We start from the raw sequence: 13,199 nt of genomic DNA, 5'->3' as shown, positions 1-13,199 counted from the left end.
AGGCAAAACCTGTTATTCTGTCAAATGACTCAGTTTGTAAGAGCTATATTTAAAAATTGACCAAATATTTGGTCCTTTGTCCCACTTTTATTGATGGCTTTGTCCAGATTTCTTGCCTTAAAAGGCTGAGAGCTATGAGTACAACAGACTCAGGTGGATAGGGCCTCAGTTAAGCATCTAACAACAACACAGCAACAAGGACAACACACTCAGGTAGATAGGGCCTCAGTTAAGCAACTACCATCAACACAACATAGCAGCAAGGACAACACACTCAGGTAGAGAGGGCCTTAGTTAAGTATCTACCAAAAACATAACACAGGACCAAGGACAACACACTCAGGTGAATAGGGCTTCAGTTAAGCATCTAACAACAACACAACACAGAAACAAGGACAACACACTCAGGTAGAGAGGTCCTTTGTTAAGCAACTACCAACAACACAACACAGCAACAAGAACAACAAACTCAGGTGGATAGGGCCTCAGTTAAGCATCTACCAACAACACAACACAGCAACAAACACAACACACCCAGGCAGATAGGGCCTCAATTAAGCAACTACCAACAACACAAAGCACCAGCAAGGGCAACACACTCAGGTAGAGAGTGCCTTAGCTAAGCATCTATCAAAAACATAACACACCAGCAAGGACAACACACTCAGGCAGATAGGGCCTCAGTTAAGCATCTACCAGCAAGACAACACAGCAACAAGGACAACACACTCAGGTAGAGAGGGCCTCAGTTAAGCAACTACCATCAACACAACACAGCAGCAAGGACAACACACTCAGGTAGAGAGGGCCTTAGTTAAGCATCTACCAAAAACATAACACAGCAACAAGGACAACACACTCAGGTGGATAGGGCTTCAGTTAAGCATCTACCAGCAACACAACACAGCAACAAGGACAACACAATCAGGCAGATAGGTCCTCAGTTAAGCATCTACCAACAACACAACACACCAGCAAGGACAACACACTCAGGTGGATAGGGCCTTAGTTAAGCATCTACCAAAAACACAGCACAACGGCAAGGACAACAAACTCAGGCAGATAGGCCTTCAGTTAAGCAACTATCAACAATACAACACACCAGCAAGGACAACACACTCGGGTAAAGAGGGCCTTAGTTAAGCATCTACCAAAAACATAACACAACGACAAGGACAATATACTCAGGCAGATAGCACCGCAGTTAAGCATCTACCAGCAACACAACACAGCAACAAGGACAACACACTCAGATGGATAGGGCCTCAGTTAAGCATCTACGAACAACACAACACAGCAACAAGGACAACACACTCAGGCAGATAAGGCCTCAGTTAAGCAACTACCAAAAACACAACATAGCAACAAGGACAACACACTCAGGCAGATAGGGCCTCCGTTAATAATCTACCAAAAACACAACACGGCAACAAGGACAACACACTCAGGCAGAAAGAGCCTCAGTTAAGCATCTGCCAACAACACAACACTGCAACAAGGACAGCACATTCAGGCAGATAGACCTTCAGTTAAACAACTACCAACAACACAAGAATAGTCCAGTCTTCAGAGTTTGCTGATCTCTGGGCTTTGGCTTGGTTCCTGTGCTATTCCATATCCTTATTTGGATAAAGGGAAGCTTCTTTGTTCACCAGTGGGAATGGGGAGCACTGAGCAGCCTATTTGTCCCTAGAGCAGTGGTTCCAGCCAGAAACTTGTAGTCTATTGGCCATTTTGGGTCAATTCCTAGCTCTTTCCAACCCCCTGCTATAAAGCCCGCTTTAGCGCGCTTTTGCATGATTTAGCACGGAGTTGCCCATAGAGCACCATCAGGCAGCGCCGGTTAAACAAGGTTAAACTATTTCTGGCTCCGTAAAGTCTGCTCTTCAATTTTTCCCTTAGAACTTCTCTACTTGCAATCTAAACAGTCTATTCTCTATCTCAAAAGCTCAGCACTTGCTCCTAAAGCATTTTATATAGGTAAAGTACTTGTATACTAAACAAAGTACTACATTAGCCTAGAATCCCTTGAGTACCCATTTCCTATAGGTCCCTTCTGACTCAGTTACACAGCAAACTTTTTCACTTTTTCTAGCATGTCGAAGGGTCAGTTGCTAAGCGTCCTCTCCTGTTTAGCTGGTGAATCTGGGCATCTTGAGGCAATGTTACAATTGCCTCATGTACACAGACAACCCACTCCTTCTCCCACAAAACACAAATACATGTGAGAGATGCAACTATATAGCCAAACTGGAGGCTGAGCTCTCTCAACTCAGGACTGGCAAGACCAGACAGGAGGAGAAGGAAACCACGCACACCACAAACCCAGTTTCACATAGAACTATCACAACTGCAAAACAAACACATAAACACACAAAGACATACTCGGAGGCACTGATCAAAAATCTACCAAAACTACAGAGGCCTCCAAAGCAGACACCCAAGCAACTGCCACCTCAAGACATAAGACATGCAACACATAGTTCTCAAAGTCAGTGTGCTAAACAGTCACAGCCCTTAAGGCCAAACACAATGCCAGACACACTTGTTATAGGTGACTCCATAGTCAGACACACTGGCGTCCCACTCACCAGACTGAATAAGGAAAAGATCACAGTAAGCTGCCTGTCAGGCTAGAATCCGCCACATAACACAAGCACTCAGGTCACTCCACAGCAAGTACAAGTATGACTCAGTCATTGTCCATGCGGTGTGAACGACCTGAGACATACCTCCCTGGACTACATGAAAAGAGACATAGAGGAGCTCTCAGATTATGTAGCCCAGGCCGGTATGACCCTGACCCTGAGCAGTATCCTACCCTCACCAAGAATGATGCCACAATACAGAGACAAAATGATCAGCTTTAATAATTGGCTTAATTACTGGTGTCATTCTAAGGGGATCCAATGTCTGTCTGCCTGTGATGACATGCTTGACAACCCACGCTGCTTCACAAGGGACGGCTTGCACCTGTCACCCCTGGGCTTCCGGATATTGGCAAAGGCTCTTGCCACCCCCATTGTGCCTTTTTTAGGCAAGGCTCAAATGATAAACCTACCACCCTAGAAAACAAAAATGGAGAAAAACTAAGGGTAATACTGCTCAATGCCAGAAGTCTAAACCTCAAGATGCATGCCCTCGAAGCCCTCCTCAGTATGGAGAACATTGATGTCTGTTCTGTGACTGAAACCTGGTTCAAGGCTCCTGAGAGCACCCCAGCACTATCAGGTTATACCTCATATCATGCGTTCCGGCCCCAAAATCCGGACCAAACCACAAAAGGAGGGGGAGTATCCATTTTCATAAAGGATACCCACACCTCCAGGTTAGTGGCAATGCACGAAGCATCAGAGACCATCCAGGTGCAATTAACCATAGGTAAAACTGCCCTACAGTTTGTAACATGCTACAGACCACCTTATCAAACTCAGGAAACCCACACAGCCTTCCTGAAGACACTGGAGAGTATGAATGTCTCTCCAAACACCATCATATTGGGTGACTTCAACTACCCAAACAGAGACTGGGAACATTACTCAAGCCCCAACACCCTAGCCCAAAGGTTCCTTGAGTTCATAAACTCAAATGCTATGGAACAACTAGTCACCATTCCCACAAGAGGAGAAAATATACTAGACCTGATCATCACAAACATGGGGACAAAATGCTCCACACGGAGTATATCCCTCATTGGTGAGATCAGACCATAAATTAATCTCACTGGAGATCCACATCCCCCCCACCCCAGCAAAAAGACCACAGTGAAGAACTTCTCAAAAGCAAACTTCACACTTCTTAAGACTGAAGTGGTATCCTTCAAGGCCCCGAGCCAGTGGAAACCACAACCCATGCTGCTGAAACCCTTACAAATGCCTTCTACGAGCACCTCCAGGAATGTATGGATCAAGCAATCCCTAATAAAATCAAGACCCTTTCCACCAAAGCCAGGCGCCGGTCTGGTGGACCCCAGCCATAAACAAACTCTACAACAAGAGGAGAAAGCTACTACATGACAGAGCAAAATCCTAAAAGGGAAGGCATCTCTGATCAATACTAGCAAAAACTACGATCACTCATAAAATCATCCAAGGCCAACTTTGAGAGAAAAAAGCTAATGACACAAAAGACAATCATAAAGCCTTCTTTAGCTATGTTAGAAACCTGGGTGGAAACTGCCAGATATGCTCAGAATTAGTCCAAAATGATAAAAAAATCACTGAACCCACAGACATTGCCAACATACTGGCAGACAGGTTCAGTGCAAATTTCTCCTCCCTCCCCACAAAAGGAGAAATATCTATCCCACCAGAGTCTAGCCTCCCAAACATCTCAGATGCCCAGGTGAGAGCTGCTCTCTCTAAAGCAAAAAACACAGCATTAATGGGACCGGACGGTGTCCCCGGCCGTGTGCTACATGAACTCAATGAGGAACTAAACCCACACATAAGGCTGCTGTTTAATCTTAGCCTTACTACAGGATCACCCAAAGAATGGCGTCACGGCAACTGTGGTCCCACTCCACAAAGGCGGTGCTTCTACAGACCCTGGAAATTACCGCCCCATAAGCTTGAGCCTTGTCTGCAAAGCTATGGAGAGGACCATAATGGAACTCATAAATAAAGACATTGGGGACCTACAGACACTGGATCCTACCCAATTTCGCTTTATCAAGGGCAGATCCTGCCTCTTGAACTTAATTAGACTTTTTGAAACAGTCACTAAGGCCATTGATGAGGGTAAGGCAGTTCACACAGCCTACCTTGACCTAGCAAAAGCGTTCACACAATACCCACTCGGGCATCATAGAAAAGCTCACCAGCTTAGATGTAAACCCATATGTCACAAGATGGGTTGCAAACTGGCTCAAGGACAGAACACACAGGGTTAGAGTTGCTGGTGCCATGTCAGACTCTAAGCCGGTCATGAGTGGTGTCCCACAGGACTCAGTCCTGGGCCCCTCTTGTTCGGCATTTATTTTTCTGAAGTGCAGGCAAACATAGGGGATTGTGGCTGACAAAATTTGCAGATGACTGCAAACTGGGCACCATAATTGACACTCCATCAGACACAGACATCCTCCAGAAAGGTCTCATAGAAATGGATAACTGGTGCCAGAGCCATGGCCTTAAGCTAAATGCCAAAAATGTATAGTCATACCCTTTGGGAAAAACAAGGTAACCCCTAATTACCACATAGGTGGTAATCCATTAAACATGGAAGAAGTTATCAGGGACCTGGGGACCCAAGTTGACAGTAACCTCTCTTTTGACACTCACATTGCCAAAGTGGTTAGGAAGACCTTTACATTGCCCACTTGATCATGAAGGTATTCACATCCAGATCAGGAGAGGTCATTGTACCCCTGTACTCTTCACTTATCAGACCAATGATTGAGTAACGCCCCATTCGAATGCACCTTACCCGACACCTGCAGCAGTTGGAAAGACCCAAAAGTTCCTCACCAAAAGGATAAAGGGGCTCAAACATATGTCATACGATGCCCGACTGAAGAAACTCCAGCTCTATTCAGTCGCATACCGTCTGCTCAGAGGTGATCTGTGCCTGACATACAAGGCCATGTCCAACCCAGAATTAATGGACATGCTCCACCTCAAAAAATCCAAATCCACCAGAGCCACGAGAGCAAGAGACTTAAACCTCAACACGGATATAAATAGGACGTGCTGGAGGGACAGATTCATCACCCAGAGACTCCCTACACTATGGAACAGAATCCCAGTCCATGTGAGGCAGAGCCCCTCACTGACTCTGTTCAAGAGAAATCTTGACGAGTGGATGGGAGATCGTAGGTTTACCCCAAGAATCATCTCTGTATCACTGCTGGACAAAGGCACAGCAAACTAATGGGTATAGTATTCTCATCCTAAGGGGTGGTGAAAGCCACACACACTCTGGCTAGGCTTATAAATGCCCTAGGGCAGATAGCCTAGTATGAACCTATGAACCTATGAACCTATAAGGATAACACACTCAGGTAGATAGAGCTTCAGTTAAGCATCTGCCAACAACACAACACAGCAACAAGGACAACACACTCAGGCAGATAGGGCCTTAGTTAAGCATCTGCCAACAACACAACACAGCAACAAGGACAACACACTCAGGTAGATAGGGCCTTAGTTAAGCATCTACCAAAAACACAACACAGCAACAAGGACAATGCATACCTCCAAGTATACAGACTTTTGCAGAATGTCCAGATTTTTGCCTCATATTTTTGGTCTGTTTTTAATAAAATTATGGTTTTCTGGCAAATTAGTGGCAAATTGTTAAAGACTAAAGTTAGAAAATAATGACAGACATAGGAGTTTCAGACTTCATACCCTTCAGAAAATTCATGCTAATGCAAAACCTGTTATTCTGTCAACTGACTCAGTTTGTAAGAGCTATATTTAAAAATTGACCAAATATTTGGTCCTTTGTCCCACTTTTATTGATGGCTTTGTCCAGATTTCTTGCCTTAAAAGGCTGAGAGCTATGAGTACAACAGACTCAGCTGGATAGGGCCTCAGTTAAGCATCTAACAACAACACAACACAGAAACAAGGACAACACACTCAGGTAGAGAGGTCCTTTGTTAAGCAACTACCAACAACACAACACAGCAACAAGAACAACAAACTCAGGTGGATAGGGCCTCAGTTAAGCATCTACCAACAACACAACACAGCAACAAACAGAACACACCCAGGCAGATAGGGCCTCAGTTAAGCAACTACCAACAACACAACGCACCAGCAAGGGCAACACACTCAGGTAGAGAGTGCCTTAGCTAAGCATCTATCAAAAACATAACACAGCAACAAGGACAACATACTCAGGCGGATAGGGCCTCAGTTAAGCATCTACCAGCAACACAACACAGCAACAAGGACAACACACTCGGGCAGATAGGGCTCAGATAAGCAACTACCAACAACACAACACATCACACCAGCAAGGACAACACACTCAGGTAGAGAGGGCCTTAGTTAAGAAACTACCAACAACACAACACAGAAACAAGGACAACACACTCAGGTGGATAGGGCCTCAGTTAAGTATCTACCAACAACACAACACAGCAACAAACACAACACACCCAGGCAGACAGGGCCTCAGTTAAGCTATACCAACAACACAACGCACCAGCAAGGACAACACACTCAGGTAGAGAGGGCCTTAGATAAGCATCTACCAAAAGCATAACACAGCAACAAGGACAACATACTCAGGCGGATAGGGCCTCAGTTAAGCATCTACCAGCAACACAACACAGCAACGAAGACAACACACTCAGGTAGATAGGGCCTCAGTTAAGCAACTACCATCAACACAACACAGCAGCAAGGACAACACACTCAGGTAGATAGGGCCTTAGTTAAGCATCTACCAAAAGCACAACACAGCAGCAAGGACAACACACTCAGGCAGGTGGGACCTCAGTTAAGCATCTACTTACAACACAAAACAGCAACAAGGACAACATACTCAGGCAGATAGGGCCTCAGTTAAGCAACTACCAACAACACAACACACCAGCAAGGACAACACACTCAGGCAGATAGGGCCTCAGTTAAGCATCTACCAGCAACACAACACAGCAACAAGGACAACACACTCAGGTAGAGAGGGCCTCAGTTAAGCAACTACCATCAACACAACACAGCAGCAAGGACAACACACTCAGGTAGAGAGGGCCTTAGTTAAGCATCTACCAAAAACATAACACAGCAACAAATACAACACACTCAGGTGAATAGGGCTTCAGTTAAGCATCTACCAGCAACACAACACAGCAACAAGGACAACACAATCAGGCAGATAGGTCCTCAGTTAAGCATCTACCAACAACGCAACATACCAGCAAGTACAACACACTCAGGTGGATAGGGCCTTAGTTAAGCATCTACCAAAAACACAGCACAACAGCAAGGACAACAAACTCAGGCAGATAGGACCTCAGTTAAGCAACTATCAACAATACAACACAGCAACAAGGAAAACACACTCAGGTAAAGAGGGCCTTAGTTAAGCATCTACCAAAAACATAACACAACAACAAGGACAATATACTCAGGCAGATCGCACCGCAGTTAAGCATCTACCAGCAACACAACACAGCAACAAGGACAACACACTCAGGCGGATAGGGCCTTAGTTAAGCATCTACCAAAAACACAACACAGCAGCAAGGACAACAAATTCAACTAGATAGGCCCTCAGTTAAGAAACTACCAACAATACAACACAACAACAAGGACAACACACTCAGGCAGATAGGGCCTCAGTTAAGCATCTACCAACAACACAACACAGCAACAAGGACAACATGCTTAGGCAGATAAGGCCTCAATTAAGCAACTACCAAAAACACAACACAGCAACAAGGACAACACACTCAGGCTGATTGGGCCTCAGTTAAGCATCTGCCACCAACACAACACAACAAGGACAACGCAGTCAGATGGAAAGGGCCTCAATTAAGCATCTACCAACACAACACAGCAACAAGGACAACACATTCAGGCAGATAGACCCTCAGTTAAACAACTACCAACAACACAACACAGCAATAAGGATAACACACTCAGGTAGATAGAGCTTCAGTTAAGCATCTGCCAACAACACAATACAGCAACAAGGACAACACAATCAGGCAGATAGGGCCTTAGTTATGCAACTACCAACAATACAAAGCAGCAACAAGGACAACACACTCAGGCAGATAGGGCCTCAGTTAAGCATCTAGCAACAACACAGCAACAAGGACAACACACCCAGGGAGATAGGGCTTCAGTTAAGCAACTACCAACAACACAACAGAGCAGCAAGGACAACACACTCAGGTGGATAGTGCCTCAATTAAGCATCTACCAACAACACAACACAGCAACAAGGACAACACACTCAGGCGGATAGGGCCTCCGTTAAGCAACTATCAACAACACAACACAGCAGCAAGGACAACACACTCAGGCAGCTACAGCCTCAGTTAAGCAACTACCAGCAACAAAACACAGCAACAAGGACAACACACTCAGACAGATAGGGCCTCAGTTAACAATCCACCAACAACACAACACACCAGCAAGGACAACACACTTGGGTAGATAGGGCCTTTGTTAAGCATCTACCAAAAACACAACACAGCAACAAGGACAACACACTCAGGTGGATAGTGCCTTAGTTAAGCATCTACCAAAAACACAACACAACAGCATGGATAACAAACTCAGGCAGATTGGCCCTCAGTTAATCAACTACCAACAATACAACACACCAGCAAGGACAACACACTCAGATAAAAAGGGCCTTAGTTAAGCATCTACCAAAACATAACACAGCAACAAGGACAACATACTCAGGCAGATAGGGCCTCAGTTAAGCAACTACCAAAAACACGATACAGCAACAAGGACAACACACTCAGGTGGATAGGGCCTCAGTTATGCATCTACCAACAACACAACACGGCAACAAGGACAACACACTCAGGCTGATTGGGCCTAAGTAAAGCATCTACCACCAACACAACACAACAACAAGGACAACACAGTCAGGCAGATAGGGCCTCAGTTAAGCATCTACCAACAACACAACACAGCAACAAAGACAACACATTCAGGCAGATAGGGCCTCAGTTAAGCATCTGCCAACAACACAACACAGCAACAAGGACAACACACTCAGGTAGATATGGCCTTAGTTAAGCATCTACCAAAAACACAACACAGCAACAAGGACAATGCATACCTCCAAGTGTACAGACTTTTGCAGAATGTCCTGATTTTTGGCTCATATTTTTGGTCTGTTTTTAATAAAATTAAGGTTTTCTGGCAAATTAGTGGCAAATTGTTAAAGACTAAAGTTAGAACATAATGACAGACATAGGAGTTTCAGACTTCATACCCTTCAGAAAATTCATGCTAATGCAAAACCTGTTATTCTGTCAACTGACTCAGTTTGTAAGAGCAATATTTAAAAATTGACCAAATTTTTGGTCCTTTTCCCACTTTTATTGATGGCTTTGTCCAGATTTCTTGCCTTAAAAGGTTGAGAGCTATGAGGACAACAGACTCAGGTGGATACGGCCTCTGTTAAGCATCTACCAACAACACAACACAGCAACAAACACAACACACCCAGGCAGATAGGGCCTCAGTTAAGCAACTACCAACAACACAACACACCAGCAAGGACAACACACTCAGGTAGAAACTGCCTTAGCTAAGCATCTACCAAAAACATAACACAGCAACAAGGACAACATACTCAGGCGGATAGGGCCTCAGTTAAGCATCTACCAGCAACACAACACAGCAACAAGGACAACACACTTGGGCAGATAGGGCTCAGATAAGCAACTACCAACAACACAACACATCACACCAGCAAGGACAACACACTCAGATAGAGAGGGCCTTAGATAAGCATCTACCAAAAGCATAACACAGCAACAAGAACAACATACTCAGGTGGATAGGGCCTCAGTTAAGCATCTACCAGCAACACAACACAGCAACAAAGACAACACACTCAGGTAGATAGGGCCTCAGTTAAGCAACTACCATCAACACAACACAGCAGCAAGGACAACACACTCAGGTAGATAGGGCCTTAGTTAAGCATCTACAAAAAGCACAACACAGCAGCAAGGACAACACACTAAGGCAGGTGGGACCTCAGTTAAGCATCTACTAACAACACAAAACAGCAACAAGGACAACATACTCAGGCAGATAGGGCCTCAGTTAAGCAACTACCAACAACACAACACACCAGCAAGGACAACACACTCAGGCAGATAGGGCCTCAGTTAAGCATCTACCAGCAACACAACACAGCAACAAGGACAACACACTCAGGTAGAGAGGGCCTCAGTTAAGCAACTACCATCAACACAACACAGCAGCAAGGACAACACACTCAGGTACAGAGGGCCTTAGTTAAGCATCTACCAAAAACATAACACAGCAACAAGGAAAACACACTCAGGTGGATAGGGCTTCAGTTAAGCAACTACCTACAATACAACACACCAGCAAGGACAACACACTCAGGTAAAGAGGGCCTTAGTTAAGCATCTACCAAAAACATAACACAACAAGGACAACATACTCAGGTGTATAGCACCGCAGTTAAGCATCTATCAGCAAGACAACACAGCAACAAGGACAACACAGTCAGGCAGATAGGGCCTTAGTTAAGCATTTACCAACAACACAACACAGCAACAAGGACAACACAGTCAGGTGGATAGGGCCTTAGTTAAGCATTTACCAAAAACACAATACAGCAGCAAGGACAACAAACTCAACTAGATAGGCCCTCAGTTAAGTAACTACCAACAATACAACACAGCAACAAGGACAACACACTCAGGTGGATAGGGCCTCAGTTAAGCATCTGCCAACAACACAACACAGCAACAAGGACAACATACTCAGGCAGATAAGGCCTCAGTTAAGCAATTACCAAAAACACAACACAGCAACAAGAACAACACACTCAGGCAGATAAGGCCTCAGTTAAGCATTTACCAAAAACACAACACAGCAACAAGGACAACACACTCAGGCAGATAGGGCCACAGTTAAGCAACTACCAAAAACACAACACAGCAACAAGGACAACACACTCGGGTGGATAGGGCCTCAGTTAAGCATCTGCCAACAACACAACACAGCAACAAGGACAACATACTCAGGCAGATACGGCCTCAGTTAAGAACCTACCAAAAACACAACACAGCAACAAGGACAACATACTCAGGCAGATAAGGCCTCAGTTAAGCAATTACCAAAAACACAACACAGCAACAAGGACAACACACTCAGGCAGATAGGGCCTCAGTTAAGCATCTACCAACAACACAACACAGCAACAAGGACAACACACTCAGGCAGATAGGGCCTCCGTTAATTATATACCAGCAACACAACACAGCAACAAGGACAACACACTCAGGCAGATAGGGCCTCAGTTAAGCATCTGCCAACAACAAAACACAGCAACAAGGACAGCACATTCAGGCAGATAGACCCTCAGTTAAACAACTACCAACAACACAACACAGCAATAAGGATAACACACTCAGGTAGATAGAGCTTCAGTTAAGCATCTGCCAACAACACAATACAGCAACAAGGACAACACACTCAGGCAGATAGGGCCTTAGTTATGCAACTACCAACAATACAAAGCAGCAACAAGGACAACACACTCAGGCAGATAGGGCCTCAGTTAAGCATCTAGCAACAACACAGCAACAAGGACAACACACCCAGGGAGATAGGGCTTCAGTTAAGCAACTACCAACAACACAACAGAGCAGCAAGGACAACACACTCAGGTGGATAGTGCCTCAATTAAGCATCTACCAACAACACAACACAACAACAAGGACAACACACTCAGGCGGATAGGGCCTCCGTTAAGCAACTATCAACAACACAACACAGCAGCAAGGACAACACACTCAGGCAGCTACAGCCTCAGTTAAGCAACTACCAGCAACAAAACACAGCAACAAGGACAACACACTCAGACAGATAGGGCCTCAGTTAACAATCCACCAACAACACAACACACCAGCAAGGACAACACACTCGGGTAGATAGGGCCTTTGTTAAGCATCTACCAAAAACACAACACAGCAACAAGGACAACACACTCAGGTGGATAGTGCCTTAGTTAAGCATCTACCAAAAACACAACACAACAGCATGGATAACAAACTCAGGCAGATTGGCCCTCAGTTAATCAACTACCAACAATACAACACACCAGCAAGGATAACACCCTCAGATAAAGAGGGCCTTAGTTAAGCATCTACCAAAAACATAACACAGCAACAAGGACAACATACTCAGGCAGATAGGGCCTCAGTTAAGCAACTACCAAAAACACAATACAGCAACAAGGACAACACACTCAGGCAGATAGGGCCTCAGTTAATTATCTACCAACAACACAACACGGCAACAAGGACAACACACTCAGGCTGATTGGGCCTAAGTAAAGCATCTACCACCAACACAACACAACAACAAGGACAACACAGTCAGGCGGATAGGGCCTCAGTTAAGCATCTACCAACAACACAACACAGCAACAAGGACAACACATTCAGGCAGATAGGGCCTCAGTTAAGCATCTACCAAAAACACAACACAGCAACAAGGAAAATGCAT

Source organism: Protopterus annectens, chromosome 9.part0, assembly GCF_019279795.1.
Source record: "Protopterus annectens isolate FY-2018-M chromosome 9.part0, PAN1.0, whole genome shotgun sequence".
Classification (NCBI taxonomy): Eukaryota; Metazoa; Chordata; order Ceratodontiformes; family Protopteridae; genus Protopterus; species Protopterus annectens.
The sequence above is the reverse complement of the archived record's forward strand: the minus strand, read 5'-3'. Positions refer to the sequence as shown.